General features: G+C 42.2%; 1 pseudogene; it reads left to right on the top strand.

The window, feature by feature from the left end:
- Positions 1-369: 369 nt before the first annotated feature.
- On the top strand, positions 370-1,329 carry LOC129627964 (olfactory receptor 5A1-like; annotated as a pseudogene).
- Positions 1,330-7,505: the final 6,176 nt, after the last annotated feature.

Here is a 7,505-nt window from a genome sequence, read left to right as displayed (position 1 = left end):
TTGAGTATACTGACCTTTGTCAGTAAATTAATATCTCTACTTTTTAATGTGTTGTCTAAATTTGTCATAGCGTTGCTTAGAACAACTGAAAAAAAGGGGGGATGGTATTTAATCCCAATGCTATGAATAACTGCCTTTGATAAAGCTGTGATGTGGACAGTGAAGGTGATGATCCAGATAATGCAAACATGGCAGTCTATTCTGAGGCCGGTCACTTTTGCATAAACAAATGAGATGAGGGTGACGATAATCTTTTGGAAAACCCCAACAAATGCTGTAGAGGGGATTTCTGCATTGGGTGGAGGTAAGACATTTGCCTTTCACTGTCTCTTCGGGCTCTGAGGGTCTAGGATTCCATGACAGAACCAAATGGTTTCTTTACCTGGATTTTCATTGCCTCAGGAATCGCATGGGGCTCTGAAGGCAGCAGAGAGAAGAGAGTTGGCCCTGGGCCAGAACATCAACCTGATGACACATTTCATCCTTTTGGGATTTTCAGAGCATCCAGAGCTTCAGGTTATCCTTTTCAGTCTGTTTCTGGGGATCTTCTTCATGACTCTAGCGTGGAAGCTGGGCCTTATCGTCCTGATCACGGTGGAGTCACACCTCCACTCCCCCATGTATTTCTTCCTCGGTAACTTGTCCGTCATTGACCTTTCGTATACCTCCTCCGTAGCCCCTAAGATGCTCTGTGACTTCTTCAGGGAGCAGAAGACCATCTCCCTCGTGGGCTGTGCCGCCCAGTTTTTCTTCTTCATCGGGATGGGGGACGCGGAGTGCCGCCTCCTGGCAGCCATGGCGGACGGTCGGTTCGCCGCCACGCGCAGCCCTGCAGCCTCTGCTCTGCGCAGCCGTCTGTGTGCGCATGGCCGTCGCAGCATACCCTGGAGGCCTCCTCACCTGACTGGTCCAGACCAGCTCTGTATCCGGGCTCCAATTCTGTGGGCTACGGGTCATTCACCACTTTTTCTGTGACCTGCCACCCTTGCTGGTCTTGTCTTGGTTTAGCCCCTTCCTCAGCCAGGGAGTGACCTCGCTCGTTCAAGACATCAGCTCTTGTTGTCGTGGTTTCCTATGGCTACATCATCGCTGCTGTCACGAGGATCCGCTCAACCCCAGGGTGGACAAAAGCTTTCAATACCTGTGCCTCTCATTTGATCACAGTGACTCTCTTCTATGGCCCTGGTTTCTTCGCATATCTCCACTCTGGTGTTGGCTACTCGCCGGGCCAAGATATGGTGGTGTCCTTGTTCTATGGAGTTGTGAGTCCCAAAGCTGAACCCCATCATATACAGTTTGAGAAACAAGGAGATAAAAAAGATACCTTGAAAAAACTCAAGGAAGGAAGCCGATGTTCACTCTGTGTGTTATAGTTCCTTGAATTAAAAAACAATTTAATTTTCCTATATGTACCTTGGCATAAAAAATAAATGGCCCACTTATTATTAGTCATAATAGGAATTTGAATAATAAGTTAAAGAAGCTATTTCAGATAAGACTCCCAACCTACATGTCTACTGCATAATTAGGCCCCACAAAGATTTGTTTATTCCTTTTACTCTTCTGGTCATAGACTGATGGGGTTTCCGTTTTGATTATTTGTGATAGAAAATAATGTATTTTTTACTTTGGAAGTTTGTTTATATCATTTCTTTTTAGATTCCACATATAAAAAATGTCATACAATATTTCTCCTTCTCTGTTTGACTTACTTCACTCAGTATGACACTTTGTAGGTCCATCCATGTCAGTTCAGTTCAGTTCAGTCGCTCAGTCGTATCTGACTCTTTGCGACCCCATGAATTGCAGCATGCCAGGCCTCCCTGTCCATCACCAACTCCAGGAGTTCACTCAGACTCAAGTCCATCGAGTCAGTGATGCCATCTAGCCATCTCATCCTCTGGCATTCCCTTCTCCTCCTGCCCCCAATCCCTCCCAGCATCAGAGTCTTTTCCAATGAGACAACTCTTCGCATGAGGTGGCCAAAGTACTGGAGTTTCAGCTTTAGCATCATTCTTTCCAAAGAACACTCAGGACTGATCTCCTTTAGAATGGACTGGTTGAATCTCCTTGTAGTTCATGGGACTCTGAAGAATCTTCTCCAACACCACAGTTCAAAAGCATCAATTCTGCGCTCAGCTTTCTTCACAGTCCAACTCTCATATCCATACATGACTACTGGAAAAACCATAGCCTTGACTAAACGGACCTTTGTTGGCAAAGTAATGTCTCTGCTTTTCAATATGCTGTCTAGGTTGGTCATAACTTTCCTTCCAAGGAGTAAGCGTCTTTTAATTTCATGGCTGCAATCACCATCTGCAGTGATTTTGGAGCCCCCCAAAATAAAGTCTGACACTGTTTCCACTGTTTCCCCATCTATTTCCCATGAAGTGATGGGACCAGATGCCATGATCTTCATTTTCTGAATGTTGAGCTTTAAGCCAACTTTTTCACTCTCCTCTTTCACTTTCATCAAGAGGCTTTTTAGTTCCTCTTCACTTTCTGCCATAAGGGTGGTGTCATCTGCATATCTGAGGTTATTGATATTTATCCTGGCAATCTTGATTCCAGCTTGTGTTTCTTCCAGCCCAGCCTTTCTCATGATGTACTCTGCATATAAGTTAAATAAGCAGGGTGACAGTATCCATGTGGCTGGATGCAAATGGCATGATTTCATTCTTTTTTATGTCTGAGAAATATTCCAGTGTATATGTGCAGCACATCTTCTTTATCCATTTCTCTGTCAATGGACAATTAGGTTGTGTTCAGGTATTTTTGGTGACACCCCTTAGCTTTATGGCCTTAGGCGCTGTGTGGCTGATAACTTAGAGCCAGCTGGAGCATGGCCTTATGACCACGAACATTCATTAGAGACCTCTTTACAAAGTACCACTCATACCAACCCATTCATGACTTGGAACAAACATTTTCTTCCCCTTTCTTTGGGTACTGATCTATCCAAAGGTTGATCCTGACCAGGAAGGCTGACTCTAGACTAGGAACCTGAGAGCCCTCACTGAATTGGGTTTAGAAATGATTACTCAGAGCCAGCAAAGCAATAAGATACATGTAGACTGTGTGTGAAAAGAGATTAAGGCCACATCTGCAGGGTCATAGGGTTCCTTGGGGCTAGAAATAGGGACGTAAACCAGCAGATCCAAAGCTGTGAGCAAGTCACAGTGAGCAAAGAGCAAAGATAGTGCAGAAGCTCTGAAGGAGATCAGAGTGCCATGTGGCTAATGCTCATGGCTGAAACCACCGAGTGACTGGGTGGGACCTGACTTAAGAGACAGAGTCAGAGGAGACAGACTGCCTCCGGCAGCTCTGACTCCACGTCTATTCCCTAGACCACTTCTCACTCTTGGTCTTGCATGGATGTTTGGCTTACCCTCTGTTCTCACTTCATGTCCAGTTGAATTTCCCTTCATGTATTAGAATTTGTATCTTTTCTATTGTTTCTCCAGAGTTTGATTGCAGCCCGGAACATGATTCAGATAACCCTCCTGTCGTTTTCATGAATTGCTTCGGAAGGGGCCCCACACTATGACATTGTCTGAGATAGGAAAGCCAACTCAGTGAGTCTGCAGCAGAACTGAATGTGGATTTTAATTTGTCTCTGATCCTATTTTACAAGATAGTTCTTGAGCAAAGAACAAACACTTATGAAGTCTTGCTTCTTTAGTGGTTATGTGTACAGATCATGGTGAACCATGACAGTCATCCTTAAGCTCCTTTAACTTTGGCTATAGCTCTTCTGCCTCAGTCCTTTTAATTCATGCTGGGATTTGATCCATTCTCTGACCACTTGGGTTATTGGCAGTTTATACATAGGAGGGGGCATCCCTGGGTGCTCAGCAGTAGAGAATCTGGCTGTCAATGCAATAGACGGGGATTTGATCCTTGGTTCAAGAAGACCCCCTGGAGAAGGAAGTGGCAACCCACTTCAGTATTCTTGCCTGGGAAATCCGAAGGACAGAGGAGCCTGGTGGGCTACAGTCCAAGGGGTCACAAGAGTTGGACACAACTTAATGACTAAATAGCAACTACATGTACAGGAGGGGCTATGACTTTGAAGTTCATCTGTGAAACCTTCCTTGGTCTCTGACTCCTTCAGAGGAAGTTCCGCATTACTGTGGTATATTCCCGTAGCATCCTCTATTTCATCTATCAGCTCCTGTGAGACTGCAGGTTTTTCTTTTTTACTTATCTGTCTTCTACTCAAGTTGTAAACATCTCTCTACTGTGTCCCTGAAGTATAGGATATGACTGGGACAAACTCTGTGTTAATAAGTATTTGCTTAATTAATGAATAAATCTCAATTCACTTGGCAGATGATTTAAAAATTTTATATCAAAGGAAGGAATTAACACTTATTAGAAGCTTATTATATGCCAGGCATTGCTCTCAAAGCTTTTAAAAATTGTATTCCAACTCTATAACATATGTGGAGATTCTCCATTTAAAAAAATTGGAACACCATAGGTAAGGGAATATTTCTTTTATTTTTAAAGAAATATTTTTGATCTGGATCATTCTTTGGTATAGTCTTTATTTAGTCTGTTACAATATTGTTTCTGTTCTGTGCTTTTTGGATTTTTGCCCAGGAGGTATGTGGGATCCCAGCTCCCCAACCAGGGATCACACTGGTACCACCTTCATTGGAAGGCAAAGTCTTAACCACTGGACCACCAGGGAAGTCCCAAATGTTTCTTTTAAACAGTAACCCTCCATGTCAACCCCTTCCTGCACTCCCCAAGAGGTAATTATGGTTTATACTGGCATGTAAATTTATACTTTTTCTGCTTAATAATATTCTTATATGTACCAGTCAAAAATATATAGTGCTGTTTTATGTGGCTCTATATGTATTCACATAAGTGAAATGCATATTGATTGGTTTTTCTATATGCTGATTTTTAAAAATTTTAATCATTACTTCCTGGACCTCTTTCCATGTTATACATATAATTCTCCCTCAGTCTTTTCCACTGTTGTAGAACTGACACACCAAAATCTACGTACCTACTCCTCCCTGAACATTTAGGGAGTTTCCAGTTTCGGCTAATTTATTACAAAGAGTGTTGCAACATACACATTTGTATACACCCTTCCTGCTAATATGCACTTTTATGGTCAAACTGAGAAGTTGAATTGCTGCCTACAGGACATGCATATTTAAAAGTTTTTATAGACACTGCCAAGTTCTCTCTAGAGTGGCTACAAATGGAGCCTCCTGACAGCAATGTAATAGGACAGCTATATCATACCTTGGATGAAGGGTGACCACTATCAACATCAAACTGATTTTTCCCTCCCCAATGTTTCTTCAAATGTACTCTTTTAATCCTTGAAATGACCCTGTTAGACAGGATTGTTTATTGTCCTCATTTACATACTACAGAAAGTCTCTGATATACACAATTTTTTTTTTTTTAATTCTCACAACCAAAGTATGAGATGGGTTTGAATCATCTTTATCTAAGAGATAAAGTATGTAAGGCTCAGGAAGGAGGTTACATAACATATCCAAAGGCACACAAGCTAAGATCTTAAGTGTATGTCTACATGATACCAAGTCCATTAATTGAATACATATTCTCACACGTATGCTTGGCATCATCCAGAGATGAAGAAAATATTAAAACAAATTCTGTTAAAAAAAAAAGAAAAGACTAATTTCTCAAGTCAGGCATGATTTCATGGCATGATAGAAAGGAGGACTGACTGACTTCTGTTAAATAGTTAGGATTAGTTTCAATAAGACCACCATGAAGTTCTATATGAGGAGTTCTAGACCAGGAACTTTATTTTTAAAACAGCAATTCAAAAAGTATTATTCAAAAGTGGATTTGTTAATGGAACAATCTTATAAATGGCTTTACTCCCAAATAACTGTGAAACGAGGAGAAACCAAGATATTAAAATTGAGTTAATTAAATTAATATGAATGAATAATGCTCTTCAAAGGTAACAGTAGTAATGAAGCTTCAACCCAAGGTCCCTGGCGGTTCAGAAGGTAAAGAATCTGCCTGCAATGTAGGAAACTCCAGGTTCAATCCCTGGGTCGGGAAGATTCCCCTGGAGAAGGAAATGGCAACCCATTCCAATATCCTTGCCTGGAGGATTCCATGGACAGAGGAGCCTGGCGGGCTGCAGTCCATGAGAAACAAAGACTCAAACACGACTCAGTGATGAAGACTTTAAGTTTCTGTATTCAGGTAAAGAAAGGACCAGTTGTGCTGCAGGCTCCGGAGTAGAACAGTCTAGAGAGCAATGTATCAGGATATCAGGGTTAGGGGCATAATATTACTGCAAGGAGGGTGGTGGTTGATGCTTTTAAGTCTCCCACTGGATTAAGCTAGACAAAAGAGAGTGATTAAAGAAGAGTTTAGCAGACAACATTGTATCAACATCCACAATGAATGGTTTATACTGGAGGACCCCAGAGGAATTTTACACTCTGATGGCTTTCCTATCAACAGTTTTACTGTAATAATTTCATTAACACTGTGAATTGTACCACTGAACATGGAAACACAAGTTCTTTCTACTTTGATCGCTGACAAGTTTTGAGTAAAATCTGTGACGTCTGTAGCCAGAATTTAGGTCACTGTGATGAGCACTTTTATTCTTATTCCTGGCTCTGATCTCTCCTTTTTTCTTCCACCATTCTTTTAATCCGTTATTTCGGGTTATTTTGTGCAAGCTGCTTGCTCAAACATTTTGGAGCCAAGTTGAGTAGAAAGGTGACCAAAGAGTTTGCTTTGCCCACAGGTTGGTGCATTAGACAGTGAATTCACTTGGTTCTCTGGGTCACACATATCTCTAACCTCAGCTGAAATCAAATTTCTCTCCCTAATCTGCAGTCATCTCAGATGCCCTTTGCATCATTTTCCTCATTCTGTCTCTCTGCTTCTCTTCTGTCTCTCTCTATCTCTTTCTACCTGCGTGTTTCACTGTGACTCTGTCTCTATCTCCCTCTGTCTTGGAAGACCACCCGGACCCTCTGGTCCAACTTGAGATGTTCCTCTCTGGTCACTTGTCAGCCAGTACTTTCTTTTTCACATAATGCATCATTGTTCGGTGTCTGTCCTCCTGTTAGGCTATAATCCCCATGCAGAGCAAGTGGTGCCTGAAACATAGCACTTGAACACACAATTTTTGTGAACACATTAATAACTTTCTCCATCTCAGAACATTCTTAGCCATCAGTAACCTCCGAGGACTAGCTTGTTCCACTCCCCTCTTTTCACAAAGAACTGAGGCTCTAAGCGGTGAAATAATTTGCAAATGAGTCACAGCTGGCTATTGAGAACGCTCCCTTTCAGCCCAGCAATCTTCCCATGTCTACACAACAGCTGGCCGTTGCTGTCAACAATTCACCCAAAAGGAGGTGAAAGGTTCCTTAAGAAAGAATGCGGTGTGGTCTAAAAGCCCTGGCTTCACAGTTTGGTAGCTCTGACTTCCTGTTTTCAGGAAAATCATGCCGCTTCAGCTCTGCCTT

Source organism: Bubalus kerabau, chromosome 15, assembly GCF_029407905.1.
Source record: "Bubalus kerabau isolate K-KA32 ecotype Philippines breed swamp buffalo chromosome 15, PCC_UOA_SB_1v2, whole genome shotgun sequence".
Classification (NCBI taxonomy): Eukaryota; Metazoa; Chordata; class Mammalia; order Artiodactyla; family Bovidae; genus Bubalus; species Bubalus kerabau.
Note: the sequence above shows the minus strand (reverse complement) of the source record. Positions and strands in the feature narration are given on the sequence as shown.